Here is a 21,608-nt window from a genome sequence, read left to right on the forward strand (position 1 = left end):
CAGCACATGAGCGAAGCTCACACTGTGTAATGAGTGCTACCCAAAGTGCAAATGCAAGGGGGTGAGTATTGGCATGAACCCTGCAGAGTGCAGCTAAAATTAGGGCTTGCAATATGGAAATCTGTAATATCCTCTGCACCTGGGTAGCTCAGTGCACTCCAGCCCAAATGTGCTTTAACTGGAGAGAGGGGAAAAGAGGGAAGATGTAAAATACACATGACCTTCCCTCACCATTTTTATCGCTGAAAGAAGCTTTGGCATTAGACATTCTGCAGCAACAGCTCAAAAGATCTTACAGGAGAGATAATTAGGAACACATTCCCCTTTCTTTTGATCACATGGAAGATTATTTTAAACCAAACAGGTACTCTGCTCCTGCAATGAGCCGCAATCTTTGCCACACACTTCTCCCTCCTATCTCTTAACTGCTGCCACGGGGAAAATCTGGCAGGTTGTTTAAATATAGGATTAGTATGAGGTCAGTATTCAAGCCAGAAGTAACAAATCCCACTTCCCATAAAGGATGCAGAGTGCTCAGCATCCCTTACCAGTTAATCCGTGTTGTTTACTCCCTTGGTGGGGAAGGTTTCACACTGATGAGTTCTGACTGCTCCTTAATACAGGCAGAGCTGGGGGCAGTAACCTGAGCAAGATTCTCTGGAGCACAGTTCTGCCACCCCCCAATTTTAGTATCCTTTACAAAAGTCCCAGAATTTCTCTAACAGCATCAGAGAGTGAGGCAAAGCAGCCAGGCAGCACATAAAGGAGCTCCTGGGCTTTTGTCTCTGGGTTGCAGGGGGTGAGGGGGAAGATTTGTCAAGAAACCTTCTAGAAACCCTGGGGGAGAAAGGAGAGGATGGGAATTGGCTACGGGAAATGAAAAGCATAATTCAAATGCTGACATGTTCTTCACAAAGCTGTTCCTTAAACTACATGGGAAGGAACTGCACCAACCTCAATTTAAAGTAGAAAAAAGGAGAAAGGCAAAAAAAGCTTAGGTACAGTATTATGCAGGAGCTGTTCCCAAGGCTTCCATCCAGAAACAGATCAGATTCCCAAGCTTTCATTCAATAAGGTACTGCTACAACAAAATTACCTCCTGGGCACTAATGGTCTCTTAGTTATAAACAACCTCTTTAAATAAGGGGGGGAAAAAAAAGTGCATCATAAAGGAATTTGCCACACATTTCCTTCAATAAATCCTTCCTCCATTCAGTGCTTCCCAACAGGAGCTGGTCTACCAACTACCATCACCAGTAATTCTCTCCCACCAGGGGGAAAGTAAAATAAAAAATTCAGACTATAAAAATATCTTTTTTTATCATAGGAGAAAGTTATTATGAGCCTTCATTGCTGCCTGGCTGATGCCTGTGCCCATGGATGGTTCCCTCTTTCTCCACTAATTGCTTGCAGAGGGAGAATGGAACAAATGCTGACCATGTGAGGTGCATCCAAAGACTCAAGGTAATCATTCTCATTCAGTTTTATTTATAGTAACAGGTATTTTATTTATTTGATTTTATTTACACCAAGAAAAATAGGTCCAAAGGTTCCTGGCAAAAGCATCCTGACAGGGCAGCTGAGTATGTTGCCATCACACTGTGCCAGGTATTCCCTTTCTGAACCACCCACTCTTGGCATATGCCTGAAAAATGAAAAAAAGAAAACTTCCCCTCTAATTTCCCAGAGCTCCTAACAGTTCCTACCTGCTTGGTTTGTCCTCTGCCAGATCCATGTCACTGCCAGCTCCAGATTTGTTAGCCAGGGCCCTGCTCTGGAGAAAATCTCTCTTTGGAGCAGCCAACTCCCTTTCCAGCTGCAGAACCAGCTGCTGAGACCCAGGAGGAGCCACAGAGGACACTGTGCAAGGAGTGCTCCAACCCAGAGCTCCAAACTACTGCAAACACCCTTGATTTCCAGACTTTCCCAGCCCAGCACACATGCCAGAGATAAGAGAGGATGTGCCAGCTCCCTCCAGGACTGCCTACGCATTCCAAGCCCAGGTAGGGACAGAGCAGGACAGCACATCTCAGAGCTCAGCACTTCACTGCCAGCAAGCAAAGCCTCCCAGCTGTGACCCCACTGCCAGCAGAGCCCCCAGGCACAGGGATGAGCCCAAGGGAACAAGCTCTGCCCACCCACTGTCCCCTTTGCAGGGCTCTTGCACCACACTCCCTAATAGGGAACACCAGAAGAACAAACAGATCTGGAGAGAAGTGGCTTGGACTAAGCTGGACTGGTCAAATCAACCTCCACAGGGAACAGGGCAGCAGCCCTGGAGCTGGGGTGGCAAAAAGACACATTTTCCTTAAGCAAAGCCCAGCCAGAGGAATGGGCAATTTTGTCCTCCAAATACATAAGCTCATTGCTCATAAAAAGTTTACCTTGAGCGGAGGAATCAACACTAATGAAGTTTTATCACTCCCTACATCCAGTTCCCAGGAAAGCTTCATGGGCAGCCACAAGAGCCTGGGATAGTGTTGCACCCCATCTGAAGGGGAAAAGCAAATCCTGCTGGCAATCAAAAGCATCAAGCAGATATTCAGGATATAGTCAGGATATATTCAGCCCCAAAGCAGAAAAGGAGAAAAAAAAAAGTTCACCCACGCTTGTAAGCTGGTCACACCCTTAAGCTCTCCAGAGAAGTTTTACAGCTTGTAAAACCCTCATGATTCATTTGGAAAGAAACCACAGTCTGTGCTGCAGCCACAGCAGGGTAAGGTTTCATTGGGAGGAAGGGATGCTTCAATAAACTGGATTTCGGGGGATACCTAAGGAGCACTAGGACACGTCAGGGCCCAGCTACAAATGCAAAAGAGGGGGAAACAGAAGAGTTTGTGCCCCATATCCACAAGGTATTTACGCCAAGAAAAGCAGGTTACTTATACAGGAGCTTTCTTTTCAGCATGCACCACTCAGCTATCCATTATCAGCCCCAAAACAACAAGGCACAGGAGACTAATGAACAGGATGAGCAGGAAATACAGAGATGTGAAGCAAGATTTAAAGCACAAATGGTTCAGGCACTCTTGTATTTTACAGAAGGTCATTCACTGGGCCTTTATACTTCATTTATCAAATTAGATCTGAATTGGTGCAGTCATCCTGATTCAAGAAACCATCACGCATCTTTTCCCTTCAAAAGGGGAAATAAAGACTTTATCTGCAAAGCAGTTTGCATCAGAGGATCTCTGAGTCCTTCCCTGGCACTTTGCCTCGCAAAACCACCCAGGCAGACAGCTGCCTACCCTACACATGGCCCTTCAGAGGTGCAAAGAACTCCAGTGTTTTGTCTATAATGGCTTGGGCCAGATCTCAGCTCCACACCTCCTCCCCCGAGATGCACCTGACTGAGCCAATTCCCTGTGCTGCTGCCCTTAACGAGTGGGATTTTATAGCCTCTACTTTTCTAGTGCTTTCCTTGCCATCATAAACATCCCAGTGTTTGCTCACAAATTGTTCCATTAAAAACAAATATGCTGCCACTCCACGGCTGTGGAATTTGCTGCAGAAAATCACCAAGAGAACAGCACTGTCTTGCCAGCCACCTGCACCACCTCCCCCTTCAACTCAAACCCAGAGGCATGTTACAATTACATTATCCCAACTAAATAAAATTATTTTCCCCTGTTCCAAGACATAAAACAACCACATTATTATGGTCATTGCCACTGTGATTTAATAATTTAAACAAAAGACACACACACAATGATAGGAACATAGTAAGTAGAACAGCACTTCATTACAGCTGGAACCAGTATTTATGACCCCTGAAAAGCAAAGATGGTCTTGAGAATTATATGCCCAAATGCGTCACTTCAAAATTACAACTTAATCATATAACACTCAGCACAGAGCTTTCGAACACACTGATCATCTTTTGTTTTTTTCCAGGGTGAAGAAAAGCTCTGAGAGATAATAAATCATTTAACGGGAGAGGGTTACTTACGGAACGGGATTTGCAATGCAAAAAGTGAATCATGAAGCATCACCTTCACACCCTTCACCCTTCCTCACGCACTGCTGGTGAACACTCACTCCAGCTCACCCACTGCCTCCTCTAGAGCAGGTCAGGGACAGGGAAAATCACCCATTTCTGTAGGAAAAGGTTCATGTGCTCTTGGAGCCGTGCGAGGAACGAGCTGAGATGCAAAGCAGCAACCCAAGAGCTGCCAGTGCTCTGAAAGCTCCAGACCACGAAGTTAATCTGGTAAAAATGCTTTGGACGTGTAGCCACAGCCCAAATGCAGTTCTTTGCCAAGACTGAGGACAATATGTTATTAACTAAAGTTTAATTATATCCACAAAGACACATTTCTAGCTGAGGCTTACAACCACATCTCTGTAGATTTGTTTGTTCTTCTAGTGGTCCCATTAAGAAATGAGTTTTGTGATCACTTTCATAGCCCAGAACACACATTTATCTCGTTTTATCCTGTTCTGTTTCCATAGGAATTTTACTGGTCCCATGTTAATTAAATTTATGTCAGAAACAGACAACACTTCACAAAGGACCCTCTAATCAGTGGCTAATAAGGGTGGGCTGCAATATGGTGTTTATGTAACACTGGTAAGAGTATTTTCAAAAGACAAAGCCCAGTTTCTAAGAACAAGCTATTGTCTCCCCACCAAATGAGTACGGAAATTAAACAGAACTTAATTATTACATTTGCTATGCTTTGGATTAGGCAAGATCGATTTCCAGCAAGGATCACTCCCTGCAGAAAGAAGAATCTGGCTACTTGTAATATACGGACAGGTTTTGGGGTTTTTAAGAGAAATTTTGCAGGAAGAATGAGTCAGCAGCACACGAACAGCCAGGTCTCTACACCCAACCAACAACCACAGCATGGGCTCCAGTGGGGAAACCCTCACACTCCCAAAGACCCAAGGATAAGGCAGTTCCATGGAACGGTTGCACAGTCTCCAACAGCCACAGAAGCCACGCAAGTAGTTCTGAATATTCTGTCTCTTCACACTCTTTCAAGTGCATCGAGCAAAAAGCACACGCTCCATCGTAATGGAAAAGCCAAAATTCAATTAACGACACCAATCTCTGAAAGCCAGCAGAGGCTGCACAAACGGCTCAGTCGGGAAATTTTTCTTTCTGACAGCTTCCATGAAATGTAATAATGTAACTATTTATTTATACAGAGAGATTTATTTATGAGAGATCTGCAATCAGCTTAACCCCTGAAAGTGCAGCCTGATGGAGCTCAGCCCCTGCCCAGAACTTCTTATCTGATTTTAGGTCAGGAAGCAGCACCTGAGAGCTCAGGGGTGAGTTGGGAACAGCCCAGGTGACACCTCAGCAAACCCAGGGGGCAGCAGTGCCCCAAGCTCCACTTCCATGCCAGGCTTTGCTAAGGGAAAGAGGCAGATTCCACAGGCAAGGGAAGCTGGTGAGTGGAACAGTCAGGGTGTGTACGATGACGTGTGAAAGGAGATGGAGAATTGACACTTTCTCTTAAATTCCCACGGCAGGCAAAATGATGAAAGGTTATTAGTGGGTAGTGTAAGGTGAGTTACCAAATCCTGCATTTCTGAAATGTCAGGTGGTCACGACACAGAAGATGCAACACCAGCACATCACAGTGTCTCTGCTGGGCAGAATATCTCCTTGAGCTACCAGAGTTGGCAACACTGGAGCCACTTGATTTAAAGCAACTGTATTATTAAGTTAACATATTTATTAGTAATACAGACTAGCTTATATTTAAAAGAAAGGGAATGGCATAGGGAGCTATTTCAATTCATAAGAGGCAGCTATTAAGTCAGTGCTAAAATGTGGGGAAAGGAAGCTTTCCCAGTGGTTTTGCTACATTCTCACATCATGATTTCACAAAGCCCAAGGAGTCAATAAAAGCACATTTTAGGCCTTCAAGAGAGACCATAACTGCCTTGACTTTCCACTACAGGAGACAAACCCAAATATAAGTTTACCCAGTTCCCAAGTATGAGTATCCTGGTCCTCTTCCGTTTGTCCTTTATCACTAGTGAACAGCCACGCTGATAACAACAGGAGTAAGTACAGCTCTCTAGAGAGACAGCAGGTACTGCCCTGAACACCCCATGAAATTCAACACAAACTTCACCCATGCAGTGGCAGAGCAGATTTAAAAGCAAGGGCAGCTCTTCCACCAGCAGTAGCTCGGGATCACAAAACTGCTTCCTGCTGTCCCACCTCCTGAACTTCCTGCCATCCTGTCCAGGGAATACGCCTTTGTCCCTGACCACGAGACCTGCAGAAAACAGCCATCTGCCCAGCCATGAGCATTAAGAAATCCCCTCAGCCAAGTCCCTTCCCTCCAGGTCTTCGGAAGTTCAGCAGTGCTGGACTCACCACGACCTTGAGAAGGGACACCCTCCCTGCCCTGCTGCTTCTGGCTCCTCAGGACAGAAATCACTGGTACCAGGCCAAAACTGAGCATCTCAGAACACAGGGAGGGAGAGAACTGCTCATCACTGCCTCTGACACAACACAGGTGATGTTTTGCATATTAAGCACACATGGAAACACAAATTTGAGCTGTTAACATTTGTCATTGCTGTACCTCCCTCTGAGCCCCAGGGAACACAGCAGGGTCCTCAAAGCAATGTGGAACACAGACCAAAAGAGCAATGAGAAACAAGACAAAGAGCTCAAGGAGTTTGTTTCATATGCAGAGGAAACTCCCAGAAGGGAAAGGAAATAGCATTTTAAAGCCCCAGAGGCTGTCAGGTGCCAGCTGTTTCTATCACAAGACTTGTACTGTCTCTGCTCAGGTGCTGCAGGGGTCTCCCACTCTGGGAGGATGCTCTTGGGCACCCACCATCACCATCCAGCTCCATAAACCACAGGGACACCACCCTTGTCTGCTGCTGACACAGCTACAAAAGGGACAAGAGTGCTCGAGAGGTGAACACCTGTGAGGCAGTAACCTCCTGGGGTGCTGGGGAGCCCCTAAATCACTCAGACAGGAGCATCTCTGTCCATATCCTCTGTTTCCATTTCATGTGGTAGTTCCTCACTGGCACAGCTGCTGATTAAAGCTTACACTGACATCTGAAGACTCAAAGGCAAATTAAAATAACCCTACGCTTTTTAATCCGATACATACTTTTTTAATGACTGGAGTTCCTATGATGTGGAAAGCATCTCTTGCAGGATTCTGCTTTGACCACTGCTGTTCATAAATGTAAAAAGACCTGCTAATGCTCTCTAAACTTCCCACAGAAGTATTTATATCAGCACCCCTCTATTTTTTTTCCCCAACAATAATCTAATTCATGTGACTCTTAGCTATGAAACAGCACTTTAAATCCAGGATCACAGCTCATTTAGATATATGGAATTGGGCACATCCAGAGAGTCGTTCCTGCTGTGACATTTCTACTACTGACAGAGTTATTTCCAGGCCCAGCATGGGCAGGGAACTGGGAGGACTCACCCTTGAGCACAGTCACTGTCCCTCACTGAGGGTGCACAGCACAGCCACACTTTCTAAAGGGACTCTACCTGGGTCTAGTCACATGTTAATAAACATTCTGGCAGCATTTCCCAGAAATAACCTTCAACAGTTACCTAGAAACATAATCCATCAAAATAAACCTCAAAATAGTAAGAAACTAAAAGGAACTTTTATTGGCTGCTTGCGTTCTAGCTATGTACAGAAGAGTTAGTGGACAAACCAGAGCCACTGATCAAGCTCAAATTAATTTCAAGGTTATTTCCTTAGTTCTTTTATAAACACAAGTAGTGCTGTTTCAAAGTTCCCATTTCCTCATTCCTTGCTACTCTGTGAGCTCTGAAGAAGCAGCTCAACCTTAGAGACCTCTACAGGACTTGAGAGCACCCACTGGAACTCCAGCACTCAGCAGGTGATGAGCTGCAGTGAGTCTGTTGCTCTAGAGCTTAACAGTTAAATCATCCAGAAGAGATTAAAATTTCCCATCAAATAAATTGAAAGTTCTCCTTCAGCACTGAACAGTTCCCTTGTTCTCTAGGGCTCCATCCCCACATTGCTTTTTAATCTGAATAAATACAAATGGTATTTGCATCGCTCTCTTTTTCTTTTTTCCTTCCTGCTGACATGGTGCAGGAACACACAGTGGAAGGATTTTCTTTAGATACTCAGAGCACTCCTGATCTGCATATTGATTTCAACTCATAATTCTTCATAAACAAAATGGATCCACAAGAGTCTGTCAATATATCCACTGGTGAATCCACTCTGTGCACAGGGACTAACACACACCTGGACTGCAGAACATGTTGCTCAGTGAGAACTGGGATTTTTTGGAGTTTCCACTCGAGGCTGTAAAGCTGGGATGCATCAGCAATGGTCCCAGAAACACCCTCTGAGTGCTGGGGCTGAGCCTGGGTTATCTCCCTGATAACCCCCACACCCTGGGGACTGTGCAACGTGACACCCACGTGCTGCTGTTCCAGAGGACACGAACCAAAACTTGGCTGTAGCACATCATTTCCCAGCACTGCCCAAGTGCTGCTTGCTCAGCCTGTGGAAAGGAAGCTGGATTTGATTTCCAGGGATGTGTGTGCTGTGGCAGTACATCCATAACCCTGTGCTGCTGCCTATTTACAATTTTCCACCCTGCTGAAAAATTGTTTTTTCAACCACAAGACACACTTCTGATTATAAAGAAGGATCTCTATATACCCCAGAAATTAATCATTCTTGTAGTCTGCTAAGATCCATGACAATGTAGCCTTGGCTCTGGAAAATTAACTGCTACTGGTCAGTCAAAGACATGCAATTTAAAATTTTCTTACATTCTCTTAGATGGAATCTTCTCTTCAACCCTTCTCTCCAATCATCATGCATTTATTGGATCTGGCATAAATATGCTGTTCATCAGTCTGGTGGGGGTTCATCTGCAGTTCTAGGGCAGGTTCTCTTCACACCTATAAAGTTTTGCTTTTGGCCTCAGTGGAAGCAGAATTAGATCCTAAATAGGTCCACCACATTGACACAGGGGGGCTTGAACGGGATGAAGGAAGACAATACGAGGAAAGAGAACCTCAAAGCAGGACAGTTTCATCAGACAAGGGCGTGTTCTGTGCAATAAAAGAAGATAATTGTCCTTATCTGCATTACATCAAATACCTTTTGCTTCCAAAAGCCCTTAAGGCTGCAGTTTTTGGTTACCTTTTCCCCCCACTTCCTCTCGGATTAATACTCTTCCTTGGAAGTCTGCTGCCAGCTGCTGCATGGTCTCTCTGGATATCATGAATTTTTGGGTTTTATGACTTTTTCCACCGTTAGAAGGACATTTATCAGGTTAAGCCCAGATTTCTTTCCCTGTCTCACCAGTAGAGTTTTGGATGACTAATCAAACGACTGAATATATTTTAAAGATTTAATTCTCCCTTCACTATTTATACTAGGCAATGTCACTTTGACACTGTTCTGGCTTTCCACAGCAAAAAACTTTCCAACTTAAATTCCCTTAAAACGAACACGCTCTCAGCAACAGACAGGATTGGTATTGGCTCCATCTTGCCCTCCCCCAAGACAGCTTCAGCTGTCACCAAAAACACAGTAAGCATTTTCCTCCTTGGGAACTATGTGTTCTTGCAGTTATACTCAGTGGACCAGAAGAGTCTGGCATCAGAAAAAGAACTATCTGATTTCTTGGACTCACTGCAAGAGAACCTGTCTTGGCCAGATACAGTTATCACCACCAAGAACTCGGTTAAATTAAAGCTACCCCAGGCAACAAATATTGGCTGTACAAACAGGGATCAAGCATTCACACACCTCAGATGCAGCTTTGGGGCTTTGACTGCTCTGTAAAGGGTGTTTCTTCCTGCAGTTATAAATAACAGTGAGCAAAACACTCGCTTTGTATGTTGGTGTAAAGATTTTCAGAGCCACCATCCATGAATCGCTACTACTATTTTAGTAAATGGAAAGTAGTCAACAGCTCTTGAGAACCTTTCACATTTGTCTCTGTTTCCAGTGTGTTCAGATCTGAAAGTGCATTTTTCAGCTTAATTCAGAATGAGCATTTAAGTAAAGGTCAAATCTACTATTTTCACCCATGATCTGCATTGCCCTCTTTCACCTCCATTACCTGGAATTTCTATTCCACAGTCGTAAGGAGGGAAATATGCCCTGTAGAAGCAGCTGCACCTCAGACCTACCTCAGGATACTGAACCTTGGAGTGCCCCTTTATGCCAGGGAAGGGAGAGCTGCCATGTTCAGATGGCAGATCCTTGTGTGGCAACACTTGGATGTCACAGAAAACCTCTGGGCAGCAGCAGCAAGGAAAAAGTACAAAAATACAAACCAGACCCAAACCATCTTCCTGAAAATCTACTCAAACCAAGTTTTTCCATGGATCCTTTCTACCACAGTTCCCATCTTTTGGCTCCCACATGCAATCCCAGCCCTCAGGTAGAGACACCTCTGACAACTTCCAAGCGAGTGAGGTCTCCACCCAGATCTGCCTCTGCTTTAAGTGCCCTCCTCTCACCTCAGTAACCACCCCTTTCCATCCCTCTATTAAGCCACGACAGAAGCAGATCTGCAGCACATCTGCAGCCTTCTTTCCCCTCCAGGAAGGGTCCCACCTCCATTTCCCTGGATTGGCACCAATGGGAATGTTACTGAATGTCACAGTGAGTCACATCACATCTGCTCTATGCTGTGCTCAGGACAACCTTCTCCACGGAGCTTTTCCATGAGGGGTTGTTCATCAGGTCTTATTTTTAAAGAATCTGGGCCAAGTCATCCCTGCTGTAGCTTTAATGACGTCAATGAGCTACAGCAGGGGTGAAATTGGGCCATTATTTTTTATGTCCATATGTCCTGTGCCCATTAAAGAAAAAAAATGCAAAAGAAGATCAAGGAAGAAAAGAAAAGTTATTGAATCAAAAGACTACCCTGTGCAGAGATTAGTATCTAGATGTGGAATGTTTCTCTTTTGCTCCTGCTGTACATTCATATTTATAACAGTTTATGGAAAAGAAATACTTCTGTCAAGGTACAACGCCAGTTCTGCAGTGACAAATTATATTCACTTTTTGTATCCTGTTTTGATAAAAAACTAACAAAAAAAAAATCTTTACCAGGAAAAGGTCTCTTCAGAACGCAACAGGGACACTTTGCCAGTACGTGTTAGTTCCTCCCCTGTAAGCCAATATTCACCCCACTCAGCACATCACCACCACCCAGCAGTAAAGCCCAGTGGACCTTGTCCCGAGCTCCTTTCTTAGCAAATCCCAAACACGATTATACAAATATCAAAAGGAAAAATATTGTGTATAAGGTTAAGCCTAAACAGCGTTTTCTGTGATTATTCAAAGCCTCAAACACCAACATGAAAAGGGACACAGCTGAGGAGACCAAGCCTGCAGATGTAGGACACCAGCTGTGAACAGCAGCAGTAACAGCCACGATCCTGTGGTGATTTTCAGAAGGCTGAACTGCACATTTACTCGAGGTAAATGGCACAAACATGTTTTCCAACCCCCGTGCCCAGACCAAGGGGTGCTGCCCCAGGGCTGTGAGCAGCGACTCTGGGTCACCCAACCACAAAATGCATCACAGCCAGCGAGACCTACAACCACAACTTCTCAGCTCCAAGTTTAAAAGCCCACTTAACTGACATTTCAGCCCATGAGTAACCATATTCACAGGAACCCAGGTGAAATTACTCACCAAAATGCCTCCAGAGTCAAGCCAGTACACCTTCAAAGCTACACAGCAACAGCACCAGATCACAGGAGCCTCGTGTTCAGGGCCTTCCTTTGTAGATCACTTTTATTTCAAAGCTTAATGGAAGATTCCTTTGAAATCTTTGACCCTAATTATCCCGGTCTCAGCTTCAGTCAAAGACTAAGTCCTTCTTGCAAAGGCCTTTCTTCCAACTGCTTTCCCTTTGCATTAATGAGCTCTTTTTCCCACAACAAGCCACAACAGTCAGAGGTTTTGTTTTTGTTTTTATTTTTATTCCTCTCCTCCCCTCCCATTCCAACACTGGAATCAAAATAACTTGAGATGGAAAACGTGTGACCTCCCAAGCCTTTATTTACAGTATCACAAACCACAAGGGAAGGATCTGTCCAAGTTTTCCAGCTGGAATGGGAACAGCAGGGAAAAAACGTGCCCTCATTTTTGCAGCTGTGATATTTAACACATCACAGGGGAGAAGACTGGGAAGGAGGCAGGAGAGTTGGAAGCCACTAATGATGCCATGAAAATATTGGATGAAGAGTCTGAGCCTGAACAAGTAGGTTCACATGATTACATCCTTTCTCCCCAGAAATAAACTGAGCTTTGTACATGCAAATGTAATTGCAAAACCAGTCTGACACACATTTAATGGGGTTACTTCTTGACTTTTACACTAAACCAGACTGTAAAATAGAGGAAAACCTTCTGGACTTCACCTGATTTTGTATTAGTGCTGTAATGATCCCTCTTCACGCCACCATCCCCCCCAGATTACTAAAACAAAGACTTGATCAAAAAAATAGAAGCCTCGAAGCAGTGGAATCTTCCTCAGATATTTAAACAGCACAGAAAAACAAACACAAACGAAGGAGGTTTAGATCTATAGAAAGTTTCTTGCAGCAGGAAACTGTCAGTTAGTCTGTGGTTACAACCACACCAGCGTCACAGTTCTTTCCTCCCAGTTAAATACGTGTGTCCAAACAGTTCCTCATGTCTGGTGTTCCTACTGCAAAAGGAGGAAAACCACCAAAAGACAAACTCACCCACGTTCCACTAAAAATTTCATAGTGCCAGACTATACAGGGGGACTACAAAGATCTCTTCTTTTGAAAAGGGATCCTTCTGTACCTTTTCATATATTTATGTCCTACTCTGCCAGGTCTAACTCAGTTTACCTGGAACTATCTGCAACCTTTAAAAGATCCCATTCCCCCTCCTCTCCCCATCAGCAGTTCCCTCTTCTCCCAGCCTGGCACAGTTAAAAGTGCCACACTAACCCACCACCTTTACACACTCAGAGAGGGAATGTCACAACTGTGCTGCCAAACAGGGTTCCTCTCCTTGCCAGTACAAGAGCAGCCATCACCCAGCTCTCTGGAGTGTTATCACCTCGATCTAACTCCTTACAGTGAGTTCTGTGATATAGTTGATGAAGGATCCAAAACGAGGACAGATTTCTCTACATTCAGTTCTCACATCATGGATCCCACAGTAACTCCCCTGGTAAGTACAGGATGCAGGAAAAGTAAGATTCAGCCCCAATTTGTGTCCACATAAAAGGACATAAGGCTCTGGAAGGAGAAAAGCTGATCACATTACACAGCCAGGGGTGGAAAATCACAGCCCAGCATGGCACAGGCAGAGACAGGTGCTGCAGGCAAGGCAGGGGGTCCTGGAAGGGCATTAGAAGGACCCAACTGCAAAGTAAACCTGTGCTTCCTTTTGACAGGACACCACACACTCCTTGTATGTTTGTACAAATTGCTTGGAGGGGACATCACCTCCCCAGTGCACAAGTCCCCTGTCCCCACCTGCCTCACATCTTCTCAGGCTAAGGCACCCTGTGATTCCACCTCATTTACTTTCCCCTCTCCTACATATTATCCTCCTGCCCAACATCGGCCTCTGCTTATTAAAGAGAGAAATTCCTCATCCCACCCAGGATTCGGCAGCTGCAGGACCAGTGGAAACACAAAAAGGCAGCACAGTGCCCTTGGACAGGTGGAAGGGAGGATGCAGAGCTGCAGGTACCTCCTCACTCTGCACCAGCATCCTCCATCTCCCCATCCCACTGCTTCCCCCACCAGCTCCTTGCCCAGGTCCCACAACTTCCAGAATCACCAGCATTTAGGGCTTGCATATGCACACACATCCCAGGGATTGAGGACACTTTCCTAGATTTTCAAGTTATTCTACCCAAAATACTCCCAGGTATAACTTGCAGAGAAGCCTTCTCCCAACATTTCAACTCTGTCCAGCAGTTTGGATTCAAAGCCTCCAGGTTTGGAAAAACAGAAGGCTGCTGGCAGGAGAGAGGGGAATATTACCCAGTGCCTACAGCATTTTCCTGAACACTGCTATTCAGCTTCTTGTCTTCACAAACACTGCACTCCCTGACAAGGTTTAAAACCCATTTTTCTCCCTACATTCCCTACCTGCCAATCCACAGACGTTCCTGGCTCTCTGCTGACGCAAACAGCCTGGATTCATTTTGCTGTGAACACCATTCCAAAGGCAGTTTCCCCTCACCTGCCCAGGAAATTAATGACCATTTGGGCACCTCATCAGCCCTGTTAAATCCTCTAGGCAAGTGAAACGAGAGGAGCCTCAACCTTGGGGCAAAGCAAACCCTGAGCACTGCTAAGGATTGCATTTCTTCTTTGCTGTTACCGCTAATTCCCAGAAAAACACTCCCCTCTACAATGGCCCGAGGGGGATTTCGTGACCTAACACAAGGAGGGAAAGCTCTCGGGATACAGATGTTCCTCCTCAGCACAGGAGCACAAATTCACATGGCAATTAATGCCTCTCCGAGCATAAACTCCTCTGTTAAAGCTGCTGACGGCAGCTTTCGCTCCCAGAGAGACCCGACCACAGCTCCTTCAGCGAGGGCAGGCAGGAGCTGCCGGGCTCTCTCCCAAGGAAATTAGGTATTCCTGAGGGACAAGACAAAGCACTGGGAACAGCCTGGCTCTGCTAATCCTGAAGAGAGGCTTCAGGAAGGGAATCAACGTGGGGAACGGCAATGCATTCACTGGGAGCCAGTTCCCCGCCAGGAGATAATTAAGGTATTCAAATCACCCTTAGTTTTCAACAAAGATATTTCATGTTAACACAGGGCTGGTGTCACTGTGGGCTCAGTGCAACTGCTGCGACCCTGAGCGATAAATCCACACAAACTGAAATCACATTTCATTCTGGTAAGTGAACAGCCCTGGATCCAAACTCATTTATTCTTTCTCTTCTTCCCAGCAATTCGTTGCTCCTGAAGCAAAACCCATCAATTTTTGGGTTTTAGCATCCAGCAGCAAAAATGCAAAGTTGCTACACCACAGTATCACCCCAAAGAGACATTCGGGGGAGTTGAAAACACCCTTTCTGATAAGGGAAAATAAAAAAAAAGCTTAGTGCTGAGGAATGTACTGGAGGACAATAAGAAGATGCAAAACTATGCAGTCAGTCTAAAGGTTGACACCCCATCTATCAAAAACCTCCTCTTCAGCCACTAATTTTGTAGGGAGACTTCACACTATGATCCACATTTCTAGAACTCACACAAAAGAGGTTTGGTGGGAGCCAGGCACACACACTGAACCCCCAAACAACATTCATAAAGAACACAACCTCTTCACATTTACTTGCTAAAAACCACCACAGGGTTACTGCTTCCCTCCTACACTCTTCATTAGGAAGTGCTGCATTTCAATCCTCTTGGCAAATTTAAAGTTCAGAGGGCAAAAAAAAGGTAGAAACAACAATTTGATGGTAGTAGCAGAGGCTGCACAGCTGTTTATTACAGCACAAATAAAATCAACATTTTTTGGAGGGGGGAAACTCAGACATCTAAGATTTAAATATCCATTAAAAATTCTGTTAATTGCACATCCTGTGCAGCCATTCTCCCTTATAATGAATTTATTTCAAAGATTTTAAAGAAACAAATATGCTGACTAAGAAAAAGGCAGGGAGCTTTCTTTAAAAAGAGGTTTATTACCAGCACACACGTCTATGCAATTTAAGCCAACCATGTCCTGTGAGTGCCAAGCCCTTCCCAAAGAGCTCATGCAGCCATTCTTCCAGACTCCATTTTAGCACGTTTTCCCCGAGCATCTATTCAAGTGGAACCCAAGCTCAGGTTAATCCCCTCTCACCAGCAGCGAGTTAGTAACCTTCAGATTAATTACCATTCTCCCTAGTAACATCTAAATGGGGTTTTTTTCCTAATCCAGAAGCAAAAGAATAGCCATCCAGCTGAAATGTCAGCACCTACCTTCTGCAAAATATCTCTCTAGATGCTTCTGAATGCAGGAGGGAGTAAAGACAGCATTGCTGAGAAAGGATGTCACTGTTGGTCCACATGTGTCAACATCCTAGAGAAAGACAAAACACAGTTGCTTAACTGCCATGCCCATGGGAAATCAAGAGCAGGAATAAAGCTGCATTCTTTTCCCAGTTACTCCATGCTAACGGCTTCTATGCAAACAACATAAAGCTACAACATTTTCTAATTGCACATCAGAGTTTCTGTGCAGACATCCCTCCGGTATGTCAGAAATTCAATACGTGATAGTAGGCGGCAATGAGCACCTCAGGGATTTAAAGTGCCTTCCAAGCCATGAGTCATCATCATCTCTAACTCATGGAAATTAAGAAGGAAAAAAGAGAGAGAGAGGAGAAAACACACACGCGCATTGCGCTGACCACCCTCACGTGCTCCCTCTGTAAAACACTTCCCTTTAAAGCATTCCCTTCTAATTTGGGTGCTGAACGACTTCCACGGAGACAAATCATCATCCTGGCACATCACAGCATTGCTCTCAACAGCCCCCAGAGACCGGGCAGGATCCCACGTTCAAGGGCAGAAGCAGAGCTGGAGCTGCCTTTGTAACCCCCACAAATGCTTCCACACCTGGAAGAACACAGAGAAGGCAGCTCCCCTGGCTGCTGGAGCAGTCGGGCCCGAGGGATGGTGAACCAACAGCCCCCAGGAGGGCAGATCCAGAGCCCTTCCCACACAACCCCAGGCAGCCCATCCACACTCGTATTCCAGCCACCTGCTCTCCCCCAAGGCTGATTTTTGTCAGGAGGGCTGAGAGCCAGAAGGAACCTGTAACCGCTCCCAGCTGAGCAGGTTATGTGGTTTGCTTCCTTATTCCAAGCAGCCCCTTGTCTTTCTAAGAGATTCCTTCAGGCAGAATCTCATCTTTACCTCCAAACACTGGTTTTAATTATGCTTTCAAAGCAGCTGGCTTGCACTTTAAGGCATGCACATGTGCTGCCCACTACCAGCCATCATCCCCCCAAGTATATTCAAGTTTCTTTAGGTCTTCCTGGCTTATCCTGGTTTCTCTGCCCTGCTGTTCTCCAAGCAGCAACCAGAGCAGAGCCAGGGCTCTCCATAGCACACAGTCTGCCAGGGTGATGGAGCAGGGAAGGTTGGGGTTCATGCAGCCATTCCCCTACAAGTCACCCGCAGGCCTCAGCAGCTCCCACATCCCCCCAAAAAACCACACATTCAGATTAAAACTGCCTCTAACTCACTCAACTCCCCATCAGCAGAAACAGTCCTTTCCTCTTCAGGTCAGGAAGGCACAGTTGTCCTTCCCAGCAGCAGGAGCTGTGTTTTGCATCAGAACATGGAAATCTGAGTCCACAACCCCACAAATAAAACTCATCTCCTTGATTAGAACCTGGATCCAAGCCTTAAGACCAGCACCCAAAAATGAAGGGCTATACACAAAAATAACTAAAACACCAACATGCTCTGCTCCCTGCACCAAAGACCCTGAAACACGGGGAGAAACCGCTGCTGCCTTTAGCTGCAAACGCTGCTTCAGTTAACAGATAGATTTATGTCTCAGCAACAGTTTAAAAAAACACTAACTGCTCTTTCCTCTTGTATCTTCTTGCATAGCAATTTAAAAAATATAATAGTGCTTGCACGGGTCAGATTCGTCCTGGAGGAAGAGCAAACGTGAGTAACACTGAAGGCCCATTAATCTCAGCAATCTCACCAAGAGCAGCAGCCAGACAGCTTAAAAATATATTTAGTCCACAAATGCTTATTAACGTCATTTGCTGATTCACAGCTGAGCCAGGCACATGGAGCCCAAATGCCACTTCTGCTTTCCCAGGCTGGGTTTAAAATAATAATAATAATAATGAAAAAAACAGTTGAAAGTGTCAGGCATCAAGTTGCTTCACCTATCTCAAAACCTTCTGTCATGCAACTAATAAATGTGGATCTATTTGCGGTGGAAACTTCAGGTCCAGTCTGTGGTCCTGTGGTTTACGATCTGATCTGAGTTTATCTGAAACTGAATCTTAGTTTTCTTCTCTTTCACTGACTATTGATCTTGTTGCCAACGTTAACACAGTCAAGACCAGCTCATAAATAAAATTGATTCTTCAGGCTCACAACAAAATTAACACTGAAAATCATCACAACTTTTAAAATTACATCTTTACAACCGAACAGAAATGTTTGATATACGCAAACCCATGTCAAGAATTTCTTTGTGCGCTTTAGGGCAGAATTAACCCACCAAATTCTTAAGGAATCCTTTAAGAAAAAAATTCTTTTTGTGAAAGAAAATTTAAAATATTTCTTCCCCTACTGTTAGACACAATGCAATGATTCAAAGCCCAAAGGATTTTGTCTCTAAAGCAACTATTCAAATGTGTACGATGGAAATGTATTGAAATACAACATTTTAATCTTGCTTTGCCTTTGAATTTTTAAACACTTTCAGAAAAGCGAGTATCTCATTAGTCCTTTCAGCTATTCTACCATTCTGATTCACAAGTAAACAAGAATCCTCATATTACCTTTCTTTTTTATAAGGACTTATCATAGATACATAGTTTTAAACTCAATATACATCTAGTCTGTCTGAGTCTGACCACTTTTTACATGTTATACAATAATTCATTCCTCGGGCACACTGGGATTTGTCCATACCCTTTCCTTCTACATTTTCCACAGGCTAGACACATTTCTATAGACACTGGATACGCCAGACAACATCCTCCCAAAAGAACCATCCACCACAACCTACACTTCAGTAAATAAATTGTAAAAACCTGAGTCAACCCAGGCCCTGCTCTGTCTCCCTGGTTCTGTGGAACAGAGTTCTCGGAATTAGCAGGGCCTGGACCCAGGGGTTCAGAGTTTCAGTCTTGGGATGAGGGCAACTTCAAAAGCCCCCCAGGTACCTACAAACCTGAAGAGCAGCCACAAAGCCTCCTCAATCTAAGAAAATCAATCTTCCCACATGCTTTATTCTTTCTTATTTTAGGACTGGTTTTTTTTTCCCCTGGGTTGTAGACTGGGGAAGGATGACAGAAGTTCTCATTTTCAGTGACCTGAAGCCTGTAACAACCGTTCCAAACAGAAAGACAGCTCTCTGCACCCCTGCTAATGGTACTGAAATCGAAAGTGATTAAAAGCAAAACCATTTGAGCACAACAGAAACTGAAAGTATTGCCTCTGGGAAACAGAAACACCGTCAGCAAACACTGAAAGTAATAGATAATTAATGCAGCCTAGGAAATTATGACATATTTCTAAAACTTGCTTTCTGGAATAATCATAAACAATTCACCTTGACTGTATTCCCAAGTCATCACTTTTTAAAGCCACTGCTGCTGCTATTCTTTATTTATTTATTTTAAAGTGTGAGAACAGAATACCAAGGCAAAACTGAAACTTGAAAATTGTCAGGTTTTAAGCCTCTTGTAGCTTTACAATCATTAACTCTGGCTGCATTTCAGAAGCATTTTGTGCTGTGTGGAACTCAGATACACAGTTAAAACTGCTTCTGCTTCAAAATTAAACTGCTGAAGTGTGGGAGGCTCCAGCACTGTTAAAGAAGGGGCACATTTGTCCAAAGCACCAGGAAAAAGCCACACAACAAAAACAGAGAAACGTGAGTTAATGCAAGGGCTCCCAAAAGGCTACAACAACAGTTTTCTTACGGGTGATTTGCAAAGAGGAACGTTTCAAACTCCCTCCCTTCCTCACAAGGCTTCCAGGGAAGCATCTCCCCAAGGAAGTCTCCGAGCATCACAGCGGCTCAGACCCAAATCAAAGCCCAGTTTGTTCTGGAGCAGCACAACAGCCCATCACACAGGTCCATGAAAGCAGACCCTGGCTATTAATAGACACATTCACACAGAAATATGTTTTGCAAGGAGGCAGAGGTGCCACACGGCTCGTTTTTATCACAAATGCTGCACACACCACATTGCACTAACAGAGCTGACATTTACCTTTCCAAGGAGGATGATTAATTAGTTATAAGATGCTTTCTGCTGGCTTCTGAAGGCTTCTCTGCTGAACTGATGTGCTGCACTTCACCTTCCAGTCCTTCCCCGAGAGGCACCATCACTGCCACCACTAAACCCCTTTATATTGGTGGGATGGGCAGAGCTCCCACAGACACACCTGGTGACCACCACAGACCACAACACAGAGGCCTCACACCTCAAACCAGAGGCCTGCCAAGCACTGGCAATAAAAAGCAAGACTCACATGCTGCTTCTGCAAAGCCAGAGCCACCGAGAGCACTGTCTTACAGGGAGAAATGAAGCAGCAAAACTCTCCATCAACAACACCACAGCTGGTTCAGCTCAGCTCAATCTGCATTAATAAATACTAAGCCCTAACAAGTGTCAGCTGTGGTCAAACCCCACACGGCCATGGCTTGGAAGCATCAGTTTGAGACCACAAAGAGTCTCCAGAGCCCTTTATCCTCAGAGAAGGTGGTTTCTGCTCTCCTATAAGTTGCCCTAAAAAAATAAGGGGATATAAGGGAGCAAATGAAAATCAACAAACCAGAGAGAAAAAACCTCAAATCTTGAAGAACTCTAATTGTAGGAACAGGCTCCAGGACGTGCCAGGAAATTAATCAACATGCAGGATAAATGCAGCAGTTAAACTGGAAAATACGAACAGCTTGGAAAGGCACCCGGACCATTTTCCCCTCTCTGATGTTTGTAGCATCTGGCCCCTCCAAAATGCCCCGGAGTAACATTCCCAAAGGAGCACAAGGTCCTGGCCTCACTGCAAGCAGCCAGACCCAAGGGGAAGGGACAGAAAACAAACAGCAAAATGTTTCCAGAAGCTGCCTGGGTTCTGGACCCTGCTGTAGCTGTAATGACCTTTTCATTCGCAAAGCCCTCTCCCTCCTTCCTTAAAAGTCATTATTCCTTGCTTAAAAGTCATTATTCCCTTGTATTAAAGCAGAGATTGGAGTGGAAAGTATTACAACACGTTGCTCTGATCAGACTGCAAGAAAAAAATATTAAAAATAACCCCTACACTCAAGATTTTTAGGAACATCACATCAGTCTAACAAAGGAACAGTCACATTTAATACCAAATATCCAAGGTGGCGACCTGTCCCCTACACACATCACCTTCCCAAACAGAGGAGACCTCCTGCTTCCATGGTGGGATCCCAGGAACCACCACCAGCAGCACCTGCTTCATCCTGGCATGGAACTGCTTTGAGGTGGGCAGAGCTTAAAAAGCAGCTTTTAAAAGCGTCTTATTTAGAGCCAAGCTTCAAACTCCCCTCTGAGAGCAGTAAAACCTACAGGATTTGTTTCTTCCAGGAGCACAAAAGTGGAGGAGGAGAGAAAATTTAAAAAAATAAAAGAAATAAAGAAAAAGCCTCTGGGTGGGTTCAGCACCTGTGTATGCCAAAGGCACTCCATGTTTTATGGATGACAATGCCATCACCCCTGTGACGATTTTGCAGTGAATCAGCCACACAGGGTCTCCTCAGCCTGTTTTCAGGAGGATTTTTTCCCCAAAAAAATTATTTTAATTCAACTGTTTGATTTATATTATTTTCCAGTCATTTCTAGCCAGGAATATTTCAAACAGAGAACTCGACGTCAGCTTCCACCTTGCCCCTTCC

At 44.7% G+C, this 21,608-nt stretch overlaps 1 protein-coding gene across 2 annotated transcripts in view; it reads right to left on the reverse strand.

Annotated features, from left to right (window-relative positions):
- Positions 1-21,608, reverse strand: part of PITPNM2 (phosphatidylinositol transfer protein membrane associated 2) — a 126,918-nt gene that overhangs the window by 97,963 nt on the left and 7,347 nt on the right. Inside the window, exons 1-2 of one of the 2 annotated variants that reach the window (XM_029961154.1) lie at positions 19,954-19,975; positions 15,953-16,052 (exon numbers count right to left, since the gene is read on the reverse strand). The gene's annotated coding sequence lies outside the window, so the exon portion shown is untranslated. Of the gene's footprint in view, positions 1-15,952; positions 16,053-19,953; positions 19,976-21,608 lie in introns of those variants that run through there. The other variant, XM_018076313.2, reaches the window with a different exon arrangement.

Source organism: Manacus vitellinus, unplaced genomic scaffold, assembly GCF_001715985.3.
Source record: "Manacus vitellinus isolate BGI_N305 unplaced genomic scaffold, ASM171598v3 scaffold_31_pilon, whole genome shotgun sequence".
Lineage (NCBI taxonomy): Eukaryota > Metazoa > Chordata > Aves > Passeriformes > Pipridae > Manacus > Manacus vitellinus.